Source organism: Spea bombifrons, chromosome 8 (assembly GCF_027358695.1).
Source record: "Spea bombifrons isolate aSpeBom1 chromosome 8, aSpeBom1.2.pri, whole genome shotgun sequence".
Classification (NCBI taxonomy): Eukaryota; Metazoa; Chordata; class Amphibia; order Anura; family Pelobatidae; genus Spea; species Spea bombifrons.
This window is the reverse complement of record NC_071094.1, coordinates 25,351,812-25,366,426: the sequence shown is the minus strand read 5'-3', so window position 1 is coordinate 25,366,426 and position 14,615 is coordinate 25,351,812. Positions and strand designations below refer to the sequence as shown.

Sequence of the window (14,615 nt, the reverse complement as noted above, 5' to 3'; positions counted from 1 at the left end):
TTGTCGGTCACTCTAAGCATGGGGTAAAGCAAAGTGTACCGTGTTTGTACTTTTGCTGTGTACCACACAAGGCTCTAAAGCTTAGTGTTGTGTGGGAAAGATATGAATGGTATTATAAGCAGGATGATGACAGGCTGTCAGATAGTGTTGGGCACAGGGAAGGGAAAGGCTGCCAGATATTGTTATTACATTGTGTTAGGGAGAGAGAGAAGAAGTAAGATAGAAGAAAGAGGCAGAGAAGAAAGAGTGTAAGAAGAAAGAAAAGTGCATGTCATTCGTACTTAAGTGCATCTTCAAACCAATGTCCACTTACAAAAAAGTGAAAGAGCACATTAAAGATTTTTGCTGAGGTTCAGGAGAATTACCATATTTGCTCAATTATAAGATGACCCTGATTATAAGACGACCCATAAAATTTGAATATTAATTTAGGGGGAAAAAGCCTAAATATAAGCCAACCCTATAGGGGAAAAAGTTTTATCTAGTAAATATTAATTCACATGTAGACTATTTTAATAAAAACTATAATTGAAAAAAAAAATTGGGGTGTTTATTTCCTTTTATTTGCCAACCTGCCCGCCAGATATTCCTTATACCCCCTATATGCCACTCTGCCTCCCCAATAAGCCACTCTGGCCCAGATATGCATTTTAACCCCCTATATGCCACCCTGCCTCCAGAAAACCATTGAACCCCACCCCCATGCCACTCTTAACCCCCTCCCTGCCACTCTAACCCCCCCCCCAACTTACCAGTGCATCCCTTTAGTTGTGACCCGGGTTCAGACTCCCTGGTGTCTTGTGGGGCAGTCGGTGGAGGTCTGTGCGACGCAGACCTCCGCTGCAGGTGGCCCGTCTGGGCTTTTATGACGGAGCGCCGGCATCGCATGACCTTCCGTTATTCCACCATAGAAGCCCCGGCAGCAGCAGAGGTTGTCTGCGCGCATCCTGCAAACGTTCACCGGCTGCAGGATGGGCACAGACAACCTCCGCTGCTGCCGGCACCTCTGCTGGGGCTTCTATGGTGGAGCACCGGAAGGTCATGTGATGCCGGTGCTCCATCATAGAAGCCCCCAGAGGATGTGCCGGCAGCAGCAGAGGCTGCCAGAAAGGAGGATCCGGGTCCCTTGCAGCGCTGCAGGGATCTTGATCTTAGTCTTGTAATCAGACGTCTAATTGAGGTCTGATTAGAAGATGACCTTGAATATAAGACGAGGGATATTTTTCAGAGCATTTGCTCTGAAAAAAACCTTGTCTTATAATCGAGCAAATATGGTAATTCACTTACTGGGGTTCTTGGTGTTAATTTGAATCCACCTATGCTTTGTTACCTCTCTTTTTTCTCCTGGCCATCTACATGGTGGAAAGTCTGTTATTATACAGTTACAATACACATATAGTTTTATATAATAGCCATTAGGGTAAAAAACCTCTTTGTTAGGAACCACCAAAATCACAATGTGATTGTCCCTGTGTTATGGCCAATGAAGGGTGCTACAAGTGCTACTTATCCGCTATCCCGGAGTGCTTAACATCCAGGACCTCTAAGAGTATTGGGTCTTTGGGGACTGGTTCTGAATAAATGATTGTGTGTCATGTGTGTCATCCCTGGGTTGCTCTAGGTTTTTATGGATACTACGATACTAGGATTTAGTGGGAACTCCATGTTTATCAAGATGAATGGAAACATACATTCACATAAACATTATACAATCCAAGTATTTTTAATACACATTTGAATAATCATTAAATATAAGAAACAGTGTACACAGTGCTTTACACACTATATAGACACATCTCCCTACGTTTTAACTGGCCAGTGGGCTATGTGTGTTTTAGGGGGCGTGGTCAGGGACAGGGCTTTACTAAAACCTTATATGTGACTTTTGGCAAGTCAATGAAGCTTTATTAAAAAAGGAATATTTTTTTTACACAGTTTACCTTATAAACAAATGTTGGACTGTTTATATTCACTTTATACAAATTATTATTTTATATAAACATTGGACATTGCGATACTTCACCTGCCTCCTTTTGCAGGGGCGTGTAGAAGGGCTGGGTAGTTTCTATGAGACCTTAGTAAGTAACGAATTTCTTTAATGTTTATTTGTTAGAACGAACTTTATGGGCGAAACAAATCACCCGCCAATTTGGAAAAGGTCATATCACAATGATGTCATTTTATTTTAAAGATAGAAAGCAGTATGCATTACATGACCCTGTAATGTGCGTGTAATTTACGATAAGATCTCCCTGCTTAGGACGGTGTGTTTACCTGTATCCTCCCCCCCATGCCTCTCCCGGATTGGTTCCGCCCTCACCTGTGACTCACTTCCCTCTCCACCCAGGTGATTCTCCTGGAACTTTCCCGGCACCAGCTGGGGTCTCGGGTGAGTCCATATTTTGGGGTACGGGGGTGCGGCTGTCTGTGAGCCTTCTCTTTTTAGAGGTGCAGACAGAGGTGAGGTAGCGGTCGCTTTCCATACGCGCTTTTCTGGCACGGTGTGCGCGCACCTGAAACATACAGGAAGCGGGCGCTCTGATGTCACTCGAGCCTTAAACTGGGGTGGCTGGGGCACCATGTTCAGCATTACATAATGTTACCTTAACAGGGGCAAGACCCCAGTAATAGAAACATGATACAAAATCTCCATATATATATATATATACACTACGTTGTTTACAATACAGTATTCCATTATTTGTAAACATCACTGTCTTTGTGGGGATATTAGTTGGGATTTATATTTTTACCTATAACATGTTTACAATGTTAATTACAGTTTAAATATATATTGTGTTATTTATATATATATATATATATATATATACACACACCTTTTTTCCAGAGCTGTGTTTAATTTTGTGTGTATTACTGTATAAGCAGTAGTTCTGTGACATCTATTATCTATAAATTAATATTGTAGCATAATTATTTTACATATGGTGACAAAAAGGGCCAGAATAATTTGTCAATATTTTGACTTATTATTTATTGATGTATATATATTTATAGGCTACAATATTCCACAATTCTGTACAATGGAACCGCCATTGATCTTTTGTAGATTATGATGGTTTAATGGCATACACACCGCTCCATCCATCTCTTCTTCTGGAACAGATATTTAACCCCCTCCGCATTGCAACATTTGAACAGCATTGTTGTAAAGAATGACACTATTCATATGCCAGGTTAATCCATTACGTTAGAATACAAAAGGATCTAAGGTATATGAACATGGTTATTCTTGGTGGTGTGCACCTCAATTATATAATGATCTTTGATAAAGCATGTTTGACGTTGTGTTCATGTTGACATGCGCTAGTTAAACACATGCAAAGGTTTCTGAAGTCTCAGGTTTCATATATTTACATGCTTTCCTTTGCGATTACTTTCAGTAGGGCGGAGATGGTGTTTTGCGAAAATATCCCTGTGTATGTATCTGTGTGTGTGTGTGTATATATATATATCTATCCAGTCGTATTGGTTTAACCAATGAATTGTGTTTAAAATATCCTGAGCTTCCCTTGTCTTTCCATGTGCAGTCCTCCCACTGGGAAATCTGCATTAAAAGCAACCTTCATACCATATGTTTCCATACGTGTTGCTCAACATGCACAGCTTTTACCCAGATAAGGTGTAGAGCAATCTATTTTTAATTCTTTTATTACTGCCCTGGAATTAAAATGCCGGTGCCTCGGCCAAGCCCAATAATTTCAGGGCACTTTGGAAGCTGGCGCACTTTATTCTGCACTGAAGAACTGTGTGTGTTTCAGTACAATCTCAGATGAATCTTCTTTGTTTTTTTATGAACAGATTGTACATATATGCACAGTTTTTTTTGTTTATTTTTTTTTTTTAGATGGAATTAATTTTTTAAGTTCCCTGCAGCGATTTTGATATAGAGCAAAGTAATAAAACTCAAATACGCAAGTAATAAAAAGTCAATGGGGGGGGCTGTAATCTTTGCATTCTTATAATTTCATTAAAGACAGAAGTCTGATGGTCTTGCTATAGCTACGTCATTGGTGTTTGACAGCTGGCACAACTTTAGCGTAGCCATTTTACCTGCCTATTGGTAAGAAAAATGTCCGATTTCACAGAGCTGCAGGATAGCAAAGTACTATATATATAAATAATACAAATCTATTTCTGATTAGAGCGTTCACCATGAGGCTAGACTCTGTAACTTTACCTGAGGTGGGTCCCCATAGATTACAAGGAAAACTTTAATCTAGTATCCAGTTTGGAGTAAACTTGCCAAATCTGAATTGCTCTGAGCTCTTGAATTGAGCAACTAACTTGGAGATGGCTCCAGTAAAACCTGTCAAAAGCACCATGGTTCATGTTTGCGTTGGACCCCTACAACTGTATTTGCTTATTTGCTCCTGCCTTGAGAAAATAACTTGAGATGAATAGTTTCTGGACATCCCACTATATGCATTTTGTTTTGCATTCTGCATTCAGCTAAAGGGTGCCTACAAAATGATTCACTTGATGAGTGCAGGAGGTCCGCAGGACAGATAACGGCATATAATACATTATTTTGGTTTCTCTCCCTTTGGAGAGTCAAGTAGCAGTATCACTCTTAACGTCATCCGCTCTAAAGTCTTACAATAATCACTAAGTATTATATAGATATATATCTACTAATTTTGTGTTCCCAGTCATTGTGTTACTGATATAATTTTGTTTTTTCATAGTCATTTATTGATTCAGATGTACTAGTTGGCAGTAGGTAAGGGTTTACCCCGACCGTAGACATTTATTAACCTGGATGTTCTGGGTGGTGCCGGTTGCTTTGGTTATAATTCTCCAAAAATAATCACAGTCTGGTCTTAGAAGATCATATACCGACGTAGAATGTCTTTTTCTTAACCCCTTCATCACAATGCATTGTTTTTAATGGGGTTAAGCATCAACCAGTCTCTACAGTCCAGTTTTTCCAGGCTTGATATTTTCAGCTTCCTCTACATGAGTGTGATTTGCAGTATTGCTCATCTATGGCTACGTTTTCTTAATGTCTATTATGAAAACATTATTACTGAGGTTGCTGCTCCTTTTTTAGATGTGGAAATACAGCCTTTTTTTTCAATAACAGTATTATTGAATTTAAAGTACAGAAAATCAGCATAGTTTAAAATGTTTATTTCGTCTCATCGCAGCGTTCAAACTGTTACATGAAATAAAGAATGTCATGTTATTGTGAGAGAAGGCTGGAATATGCAGAAGTTTCAATGATAGAAACTACTTGACATAAAAAGAAATATGAAGCTAAAGGAAATATCATCGACAACGATCTGTAACCTGTGAGGGAAAATACGTTTTGGAATGCAAAAAAGAAAAGCAGAACGTAACCAAAATATATCCACCCAACCCCGACTAGGGCTGTATTTGCTAATCCCCCAATTTTAGCAGAAACTAAACCCAAGGATTAATTTGCTGCAAACTCACCAAAAAAATCAAAAGTACTTGGTGGATTTACTGTTTGGCCATCATTTCTTGACTTTCACAAGTTGCCGCATGTTCCATCCCTATTGTTTCCAATAGAGACTAAAGACTGAAGCCTTTATCTTTGACGTAGTCCAGTAATATATATATATATATATATATATATATATATATATATATATATATGACACGCACACAAAGTCCAAAGTATACAATTACACACCAACCTTAATTGCTCTGCCTGGTGCCTGTTAACTGCAGCAGTAATGCATATAAATTCCAAATATATATATATATATACATACAATATGTGTATGTATGTGTGCTTTATGTTTTTTTTCTTCTCTATAAATATAGCCGTGCATGCTATTTTGCTGTGAAATGATGTCACTGGTCGGCGCACGGTGTCATGGAGGGAGCATCATTGCCGTGTTGTGCTGTGGGGTATGGGCCCTTCACAGCACTTGGGCCCTGGAACAATTGTTCTGTGTACTCTGCTCCTAACCTGGCCCTCTACATTTGTTTTTAAAGCAAGATGTAACAGAGCTTCACCTTTACTTTAGTATTGGCAGTCACTGGGAACACTGTATCTTTTAAATCTATCCTTGCAAATGTTATTAGCCACACTGTTTTTCTAATTACTTATTTTTTATTTATTTTTTTGCAGCTGAGACAACCAGGACTGTTATGCATACCCTCAGCTTAATGGCTGTCATCAGTCAATGTAAGTATATATATATTTATACATCGTGTGCAGATGTGAATGATTACCAACGGAAATACAAAAAGGGAAAAATTATTTTATTTTGAGTTAATAGAGTCCTGGCTGCATGCTTTTTGGGTGCCTTTCCCATAATCATCTGGTTTAACTGTTTTTACACAGCCATTTCCTAGTAAGCCCATGTGATCCATTAAACAGATGGGTATGGGTGATTACGTGAACTTGCGCCATTCATTACTATGCATTTTCATTACATGTACTATTATAGGGGTGGGGACCAGCCGATGTGATGCGGTGTTCACTGTCATTTGCGATATACCAGTGGGACAGACACCATCTGTTTGTCTTATGTTCTATGTGTTAGATGATATTGTGTTTACTTGGACTGTGTTTGTAAGATGAAGGGTATGTATGTGGCGACTGGGTATTGCAGTTAAGAAACATGTTTTTTGCGTTACATTTATTTGTATAGCGCCAGCAGATACATAGCCCTGGTAATGTACACTGGCGCCTAGCATGCCAAAGGACCTTATTCCTTTTAGTCTAAACCCATGGGGCTTGTATTCTACTACACCTATTACACTTGGGCACCCTTTGTGTGATGCAGATGTGACATGCAGGGATATGTTGCGGTGTTTTATGTTTGTCTCACCTGTGTGCATGCAGGGAAAATGACAATGTGTAGCGTGCTCCAGTAACTTTGTGTGACTCCAAGGACAGCAGTTACAGATATAAAAAAAGAGAGAGAGCACGTTTGTATGGCTTGTCATAAGGCATCTTTAATTACATTAGTTAAAAATAAAGACACCCAAAAATCTTAAGGTTGTGCCAAGAAAGGGTTAATCATCAGAAGTCTAACGCTGTTCTTCTCGTAACGGAAATGTATTTTCCTATCCAACCGAGGCGTGTTTACCATTGGTGTGACCTGACACTTACTGTATATGCTGTTTATCGTTGGTTACACACACTACACACGGCCATTTGTGTTTCAGCTGTTCTGTTACTTTATTAGATAGAGGCAGCAGCAGAGCCCTGGGAGACTGCAGGATCTACATATAGGTATAAGCACCCCCATCCTTAACTTTAGGTGTGCCTGCTTTCCTGAAAGTCCAGAGCAGCACTGTTCAGCGGGTCATTACGTATATAGATCGGGGCAGTGAATAGCGGTCTTTGTGCTCTGTGGATGTTATCCACCCTTCTACGTTACTCTGCTCTTAAAACAGATGGATTTGGGTTTCTCTGAGCTAGAATTTCCTGCGGTTGGAATTCTCGATGAAGTTGTTTGTCCGTGCCAGCAGTCATGGTACAAGGAGCCCTTTATAAGTTTCGGCTACGTGGAACACCGTTACTTTTATTTATTTTATGTTTGTGCTATGTGTGCAAATTTCTGCACTCTCGTACATGTAAACTTTACCTAGCTATATGGAGCTATGGGAATTATATGGGCTTTATAAGAAAGAGCTGTCACAATCAGCCTCACCAGCAATGAATGCATATAAAAGTAATCATTGCTTCAAAAATAAAGAAAAGGTTAATTATTGCCTGCATTTGCTGCTAGAAGCAGAAAATAAGTGTCAGGAAAGCAGTCCCACTGAAATATCAAATACTCCCTGTGAAAGCTTCATGCAGACCAGCGCTGGCGTAGACTGGTGGCGGGTATCTTCGCGTGCTCATTGCTGAGCGGACACAGACTTTTTTAATGCTCATGTAGCACGCTGTCAGCCGCTTGCCCACCTGGCGCTTGCCACTTGGCCAATCAGGGCCTGATTGAAGAGCATATGATGACTGGAGTGTACATTTAATGAGGGGGGAGAATACTGCCTGTCTTACAACCAAAATGTTATTTATTTTTACTTAAAATGTTTGCTTTAAATAGCAGTTATGTTTTTAATTGTTTGAGGTTTTGACAGTAAATGTGCCCGCTCTTTGAAGTCGGTACCTTTTTATTGAGACAAAATAAAGACATGTAACGTCACGTAAGGTCGTCTCTTCAGATTGAGACTGAAGAACATCTTTTGCCGTGGCAGCTTCAACTAAAAAGAGCTGAGTATCGCTCTGCACGTTGCCATCCGAGTCCTGCTTGCTGAGAGTAGTTACTCGTGACCTGCCTGTAGGACACGCTCAGCTCTGCAAGCGCCTCCCACCCCTCCCCATGGTAGAGACATCACCAGATGATGAGCTCATGAGGAATTCCCATTGTCTGCGTCCAGGTGCTAGACACCAGAATTTCACCTCGGGGGGATATAACGAATCCGAACATCCCCAGCACACTCAGCAATTTCCATGGAAAGAAGAAAAAAAAAAGTTTTGATTCTGTTACTTTTGGTTTTATATGGTAACTACATTTTAATATTTTTACAATTAAGAAATATATAGTTGCTGGTCAGTCAAAAGAATTACCCTGATCTGCACATAACTATTACTAGAGCTAAATAAAAGCCCACACGTTTCTTTTTCATGCCCATACTCCCTCGTAACTACGCACAACATGTCATATATTATTTGACACCTATTATAATGCTATTATAACAGGGGGGACACTGAAAACGAATGTTAATATACAGTTTGATATATTAAGACGTACCGGTGAAGAGGATCCTGCACTAATACACTGTGAGCTTACAATCTACTAGGTTGTAAATCCACTATAATTTAAAAGTGAACATTAATTTAACTATATTTTGCTGGGATTTTCTTCTTCTTCCTTTAATTTTTTTGTACAAAAATAAAGTGAATAACAGCGCTTCTAATAGATATTTAGATATATAAAGTGAATATAAAAAAAAGCTGCCAGCACTTAACACTTAACCCCTATGTGACAGTAAAACAAACAAAAGATAAATAGTTTGTGTTCAATTGTATATAATACAAACTGCATAACACTACTAGTATAAAGTTATTACAAACGGAGCGCTGCACTTTATTTCTTTTGGGTTTTTTAAATTTTTTTTTTTACTCCTTTTTACGCAGAAGGATAAAAGTTGTATTAAGTCCGATTTTCTATTTAATATGAGATTTTATACTGTTAGTCGCAGTGCCGATGTGTAGTTATAAATGAGGTGTCTCACCACTCTCTCTGTTAACCTGTATATTGTGTAAATTGTTAAATAACATTGTTTTGTAACAAACCGATCAGACACGGTAAATAAGTAACTTTGGAGTCTGTGTTTGAAGGTGCCAGTTTTGAAGAAGGTTTTCTTTTAAGGAGTTTGGTCACATTCAGGTCTCTGGTTCTCTACCCTCTCCACCCTCCCCGTTTCTGTTGGCTGTCCCTCCCCACTCGAGGTCTCATTAATAAGATGAAAATTCCTGGCATGTCACAGGCGAGTGGAGCTTTTTGGCAAGCGGGAGCTTTCTCAGCAGCTGATCTACGTACATGCAGGCTATTAAACGGCGCTGTGTCCAGCGTCCCACAGCTGTACTGAGACGTAAGGCCTGTTTTCTCTGGATTCTGGATCACTTGTTCACCACAAAACCAAGAGTATGCGACCCGTCTGCCTGTAACCGTGGTCAGTGGCCCCGCGTAAGATTTCTCTTCCACTTTAACCTTTCCTTCTCTCTCCAGAGCTGGCTTAATAACCATAATGTGCGCTGGGAATTTAATTGTTGGTGTTATTTATTGTTGTATGTTTTGTCTTATGCGTGAAGAATACTTTTTATGATCTTATATGAGTTATAAATCATAATGTGTGTTTGTTTTATAATGTTTTGTTTTTTTATTATTATATAATCTTTTTAAATAGTGTGTAATTTTTTTTTGTGGATTTTGAAACCAGCTTGAGTAACTTGTTCCATATCACGTGCCCAGAGTCAGCGGGCAGCAAAAATAACAGGAATCGCACTTTTTCTTTCTGAGTGTTTTAATTTTGTCCTTAAGTGTTGTAAAACAACTCAAAATGGTTGTTTTAACAGTTTTGCATACCCTGACGGTAACATCACGTATTGGCTAAACCACCCACCCCCTAGGAAATGCAAATATAAAAAGCTGCTTTACTCTAACATTTTAATTTCTTTTGGTGGCGTTTGGGGTGCTAACCCATAATAATTTACTCAAACTTCATATATCTCAGAAGGTTGTTTAATCTTGTCAATTCCGTCAATGAAAGTAAACCCTAGTGTCCTGATATAGCACTTACACCCTGTAGTGTATTGGGGGTCCCCCCCATTTTTCTTTTTTCTGTAGTAAGTTAATGCATGTGAAATAAAGTTGCGTTTCCTGTATTTTGTCTTAATTATGCTGGTTTATGGTTATGATGAATTACTTTCCAAAAAGAGAGGTCTGATTTACTTATTAATATATTAGGATTGCACATGCAATACAAATCAATGTAGGGGGAGTTTCTTTATGCAGTGATGATGGTGTCTGGGAACACTTCTTCACTAGAACACTTTGAAGAACGATATATTGACAGCTGGTCATAATCCTGTTTTCCTTTAGTCTGTCCTTTATGCTGTTAAGGAAACGGTCTACATGTTGGTATCGTTTGTAAAGTCAATGTAATACTTGTACGTGTCACTCAGACACGGTTTAAAATATTTCACAAAGAGATCTATTTAGAGACTCCAGGCTGGCCAACGACTGAGGTGTTGGGTTACAGAGCAGCAGTGGTTACTCTAGATAAGGCTGTCCAGTGGTGCCAGAGACCCGCAGAATGCATGGACAATCATCGCCAGCAATTGTATGATGTGCAAGGTGATAAACCAGACCTGGGGTTAAATAGCTAAGCCGATCGGGGGGCTTTGTGTTACTGGAATATACAGCAATGTGCTAGTGAAGCAGAATCGGCTATATTCGTGAAGGTAAAACAGGAGGCATGTTGCTGCACGATGCCACATTTAGATACAGCTGTAGGAGTTGTGCCTGTTGGTTATTGTAATTTTTTTGTAAATGGTTGTCTTGATTGTTTGTGACTTTGGACCGTATTTATTAACAGGAGCAATATTTTCTTTGGTATTAATCTCAGCTTTGTCTGTTGCCTACACAATGGCAAGGACATGCAGATACAGTAAGAAAGGGAAAAAAACACAAACCGGCAGTGAAACTGTGAAAATAGGGCTTGAGTTTTCAAATAATTTGCAGGCGCGCATTAACCTGTCACTAGAAGGAACGCTGGCCCAACACTGCAGCTCCAATTTGTGTACGGCATTTATACTCCGCACTGACCTTTAGAAATTACTACCTGCTGGATATGCAGAAGCATGAAAAGTTATGTTTGTTTATTTGAGCTTAGAAACAAACTGGATATTTAACCCCCCTTGTTTTCTATTTATGTATCTCATGTAGCCAGAGTTTGTGCAAATTGTCTTGGAGGTCTGAGTTTTACGTCTGTTTTAATGTCTTCTCGCCTCTACATTATCTAACCACGGTAAAAGGGAACTTGTGTAAATTTGCTTAATCTGTTCTCTAAATGTCAAGGTGAGGTAGGGTTGCAGACCCAAAGGTGACTGTTGTATTAGTCAGTGATGTTGCTCAATTCCTGCATATATTTAGTTTGGTGGTAAAATCTGCTAAAATCACTAAAATGTAAAACCTTATCCAGAGCATTTGGACTGGAGTATCGCAAGCTTAAAAGGATTTGTAAAACAAAAAATAAGAATCATTTTTTGCGATTTTATAGAGCAAGTTAAGTTTTATGTGAATTGTAGGTTAACAATGCCTTAAGAGCATTGCCTCTACTAGCCTTCTCTGGGATACAATATCTCCCTGAGTTGACGGAGATATGCAGGCAAGTGGGGAAATTCAAGCGAGCATTGCCTGACCTGCTTGCACACAGGGATAACTGTTTGCCTGGAGTAGAATTGTCCCGTGCACGGGCCAGGGCACAGGATTAACCTGAAGCTGAAATCTTGTAACTGAGATCGAGTTGCCAGGATCAATGATCGGTGGAAGTTGCTATGGCATTTGTGTGTTCATTTGGAAGTACAGATTGTACCCAGGGGATAGTGTAATGGGCTGGGCATGGGGGGGCAGATATAAAATAGGAAAAGCCTCATCACCCATTCAGTTATGCATTTTATAGGGCAAGCTCTGCCCTTCTTGCAGGAGGAACATGAGATGCATACAACCCAACAGTCCCTTTTTTTTTTTTTTTTTTTTTTGCAGTCCTAATTTTTGGGCACTGCTGTCCTTTTGTAGGTAGTGGGAGGGCATGGGTCAGTTGAAGGAACCTCTGGTCTATCCTGACCTGCCCAGGAAGATAAAATTAATGAAGGTTTGTGCCACAACAAAGGCTCCATCAAAGGTGTATCGATTTGAACACATTAATTGCTGATGGGTATGGTGTTGGGCCTAGAGAATGAATAGTGAAGTGGGGGGGGTTTGAAACCACAACTTTCCTGCTGACTCTTCTTTCCCATGTACTGGCCTATCTTGCTGGTTGGCATACCACTGGTATGGATGGGCTGTGTGGATCCAATCCTTAACACAGCTACTAGGGGAAAAGGACTGTGTGCTCCCAATGTCATTACATGCACAGATTGCTTGGCAGTAGGAACCTGCTGCCGTGGTATGTAAACCTTAACTTAGGTAAGCACCATCTCTGAGTGCTGTGTCAAACCTATTACAACTCTTAAAGGAAGAGCCTAATGCCTAAAATGTTACCATTCTTAATCTACGTTTGAGTCCATTTTACATGCATGTATGCTGGAGCATATTTTGCTTAAACGAAATGTAGTTTACATGTTTTTCCTTCCCTTGCTGCCCCTCCCGAAACCAGGAAGCATTTATATGTAAACATCTTGCACAGGCTGAGTGGCACTCCAGTTGATGTAATTGAAGTATAGAAACATAGTGGCCCATCTATTTTGCCCATTTTTTCTCATGTAAAGACTTGGTCTTCTCTTAGATTCCGGATAGCTTGTCTCTAGTGTATGCCATGACTACAGACGCCACAACTATCCTGATTCACATGTGCTATTCAGGAGCTTGGGGCTCTCTCATTGTCTTCCAATGATGTGGTAGGTCTTCCACCTCCATAGACATCTTTGTCTCACAAACTGAGTGCCAGTAAGTGATGTCACATGTATGTGCACAGTGAACCAGATAGACTGGATGAGAGCCACAGCATGTATGAAGGTAAGGGAGTTGTGTGGAGTGTCCCTGTAGGGTAGTGGGGTGGGGAATTGGTGTGAAGTGAGCATGCAGCAGATGTGGGGTACGGAACAAGTAGGCCTTCAGTGCTGGTGCTATGTTGGGAATGCTTAGAAGATAAGTTACATTTTCTAACTTTTATTGGAGTGGTTGGGATGCAGATAATATGCCTGCTGGATGGTGGGTTCAGGGAGTGCAGAGAGAATGCCTTCAAGTCTGGAAATGTGATTGCTATAGGTTGTTGCTACTCCCATTAATTTCAGTTGACAAGAATGGGTGTTCTACTGAGTATACAGGAAGCGTATTGAGGAAGGCAGCTCGGAGGAGGAGTTCAAATAGAGAGCAGAATTTCCAGACTCTAGTTGCTAAAGAATGCCTGCACCTATTTGCATGCAGTAAAATGCACTGTGACCTCCAATATGCATTTAACGTGAAAATAGGGATGTCTTTAAAAGACAGTCTCATCTCTACTATGTTTTAAAATAATCTGTATAACTATATAGTCTAAAAACAAAAAGCACAAACTATAAATATCCTAATATTTTGCACTTGAGCTAATTTTTAAATATTGATATATTTGAATCTGACTTTTTAAAAGTGCCGTATTGTGATAGATCTCTTCTGAGGGAGAAGCTGAACTGCTGCTTTCTGTATGATTGTATTGTATATGGTCCTGTTTTTTTTCGTTGCGTTTTAGCATAACTGGTAACCCATGTTTGTGGTGCGTGATTGCATTAAGAATTCTGATGTAGGTCTTTACCTGTTTTCTAATTAGCAGGTGTGTTGTATAACTTTCATTTGAATTTGTTCCGTGCCAGGTTATAATTACGATAGCTAAATATACAGTATATGTGTAATGTATTTCTACTATTTATCTGCTTAGAAGTCAAACGTCAGACTGTCAGAAATTACTCATTGTTTTGTATACAAATCATCCCTACCAACTGTTCATGACTAAACAGGTGCTCAGCCTTACCTCTAGAAATGATCCAGTCTAGACTCACAGGCATAATTAAAGACTCCCCCTTTCTTAAAGGAGCGCTTTACTGACCCTGAAAACCTGTCCAAAGCAGAATGCATATTAAAATAATTACTTGAGGTACGATTTGTAGTTTTGCAGCAGTCCTCCACCTCTAGTCTGATATTTCTTGGTACTGATTGGCTACCTAAAGCCATCAATCAGGAAAAAGCTCCTATTTCTGTTTTTTTTTTTTTTTCTTTTTCTAGTTAAACGTTCAGTTCATGGAAGTTGAGATCGGTGGCAGAGCCAGCATTATCTAATCAATGTCCTGTCCTGATGGACAGGACATCGCCACTTACCTTTAGGAAGAGTGCCTGAACCAGTCAACC

General features: G+C 39.7%; 1 protein-coding gene across 3 annotated transcripts in view; it reads left to right on the top strand.

The window, feature by feature from the left end:
* Positions 1–2,200: 2,200 nt before the first annotated feature.
* LOC128503506 (ligand of Numb protein X 2-like) overlaps positions 2,201–14,615 on the top strand; it is a 31,391-nt gene continuing 18,976 nt past the window's right edge. Inside the window, exons 1-2 of one of the 3 annotated variants that reach the window (XM_053473618.1) lie at positions 2,201–2,389; positions 6,122–6,178. The gene's annotated coding sequence lies outside the window, so the exon portion shown is untranslated. Of the gene's footprint in view, positions 2,390–6,121; positions 6,179–9,492; positions 9,657–9,737; positions 9,762–14,615 lie in introns of those variants that run through there. The other 2 variants (XM_053473619.1, XM_053473620.1) reach the window with 2 other exon arrangements.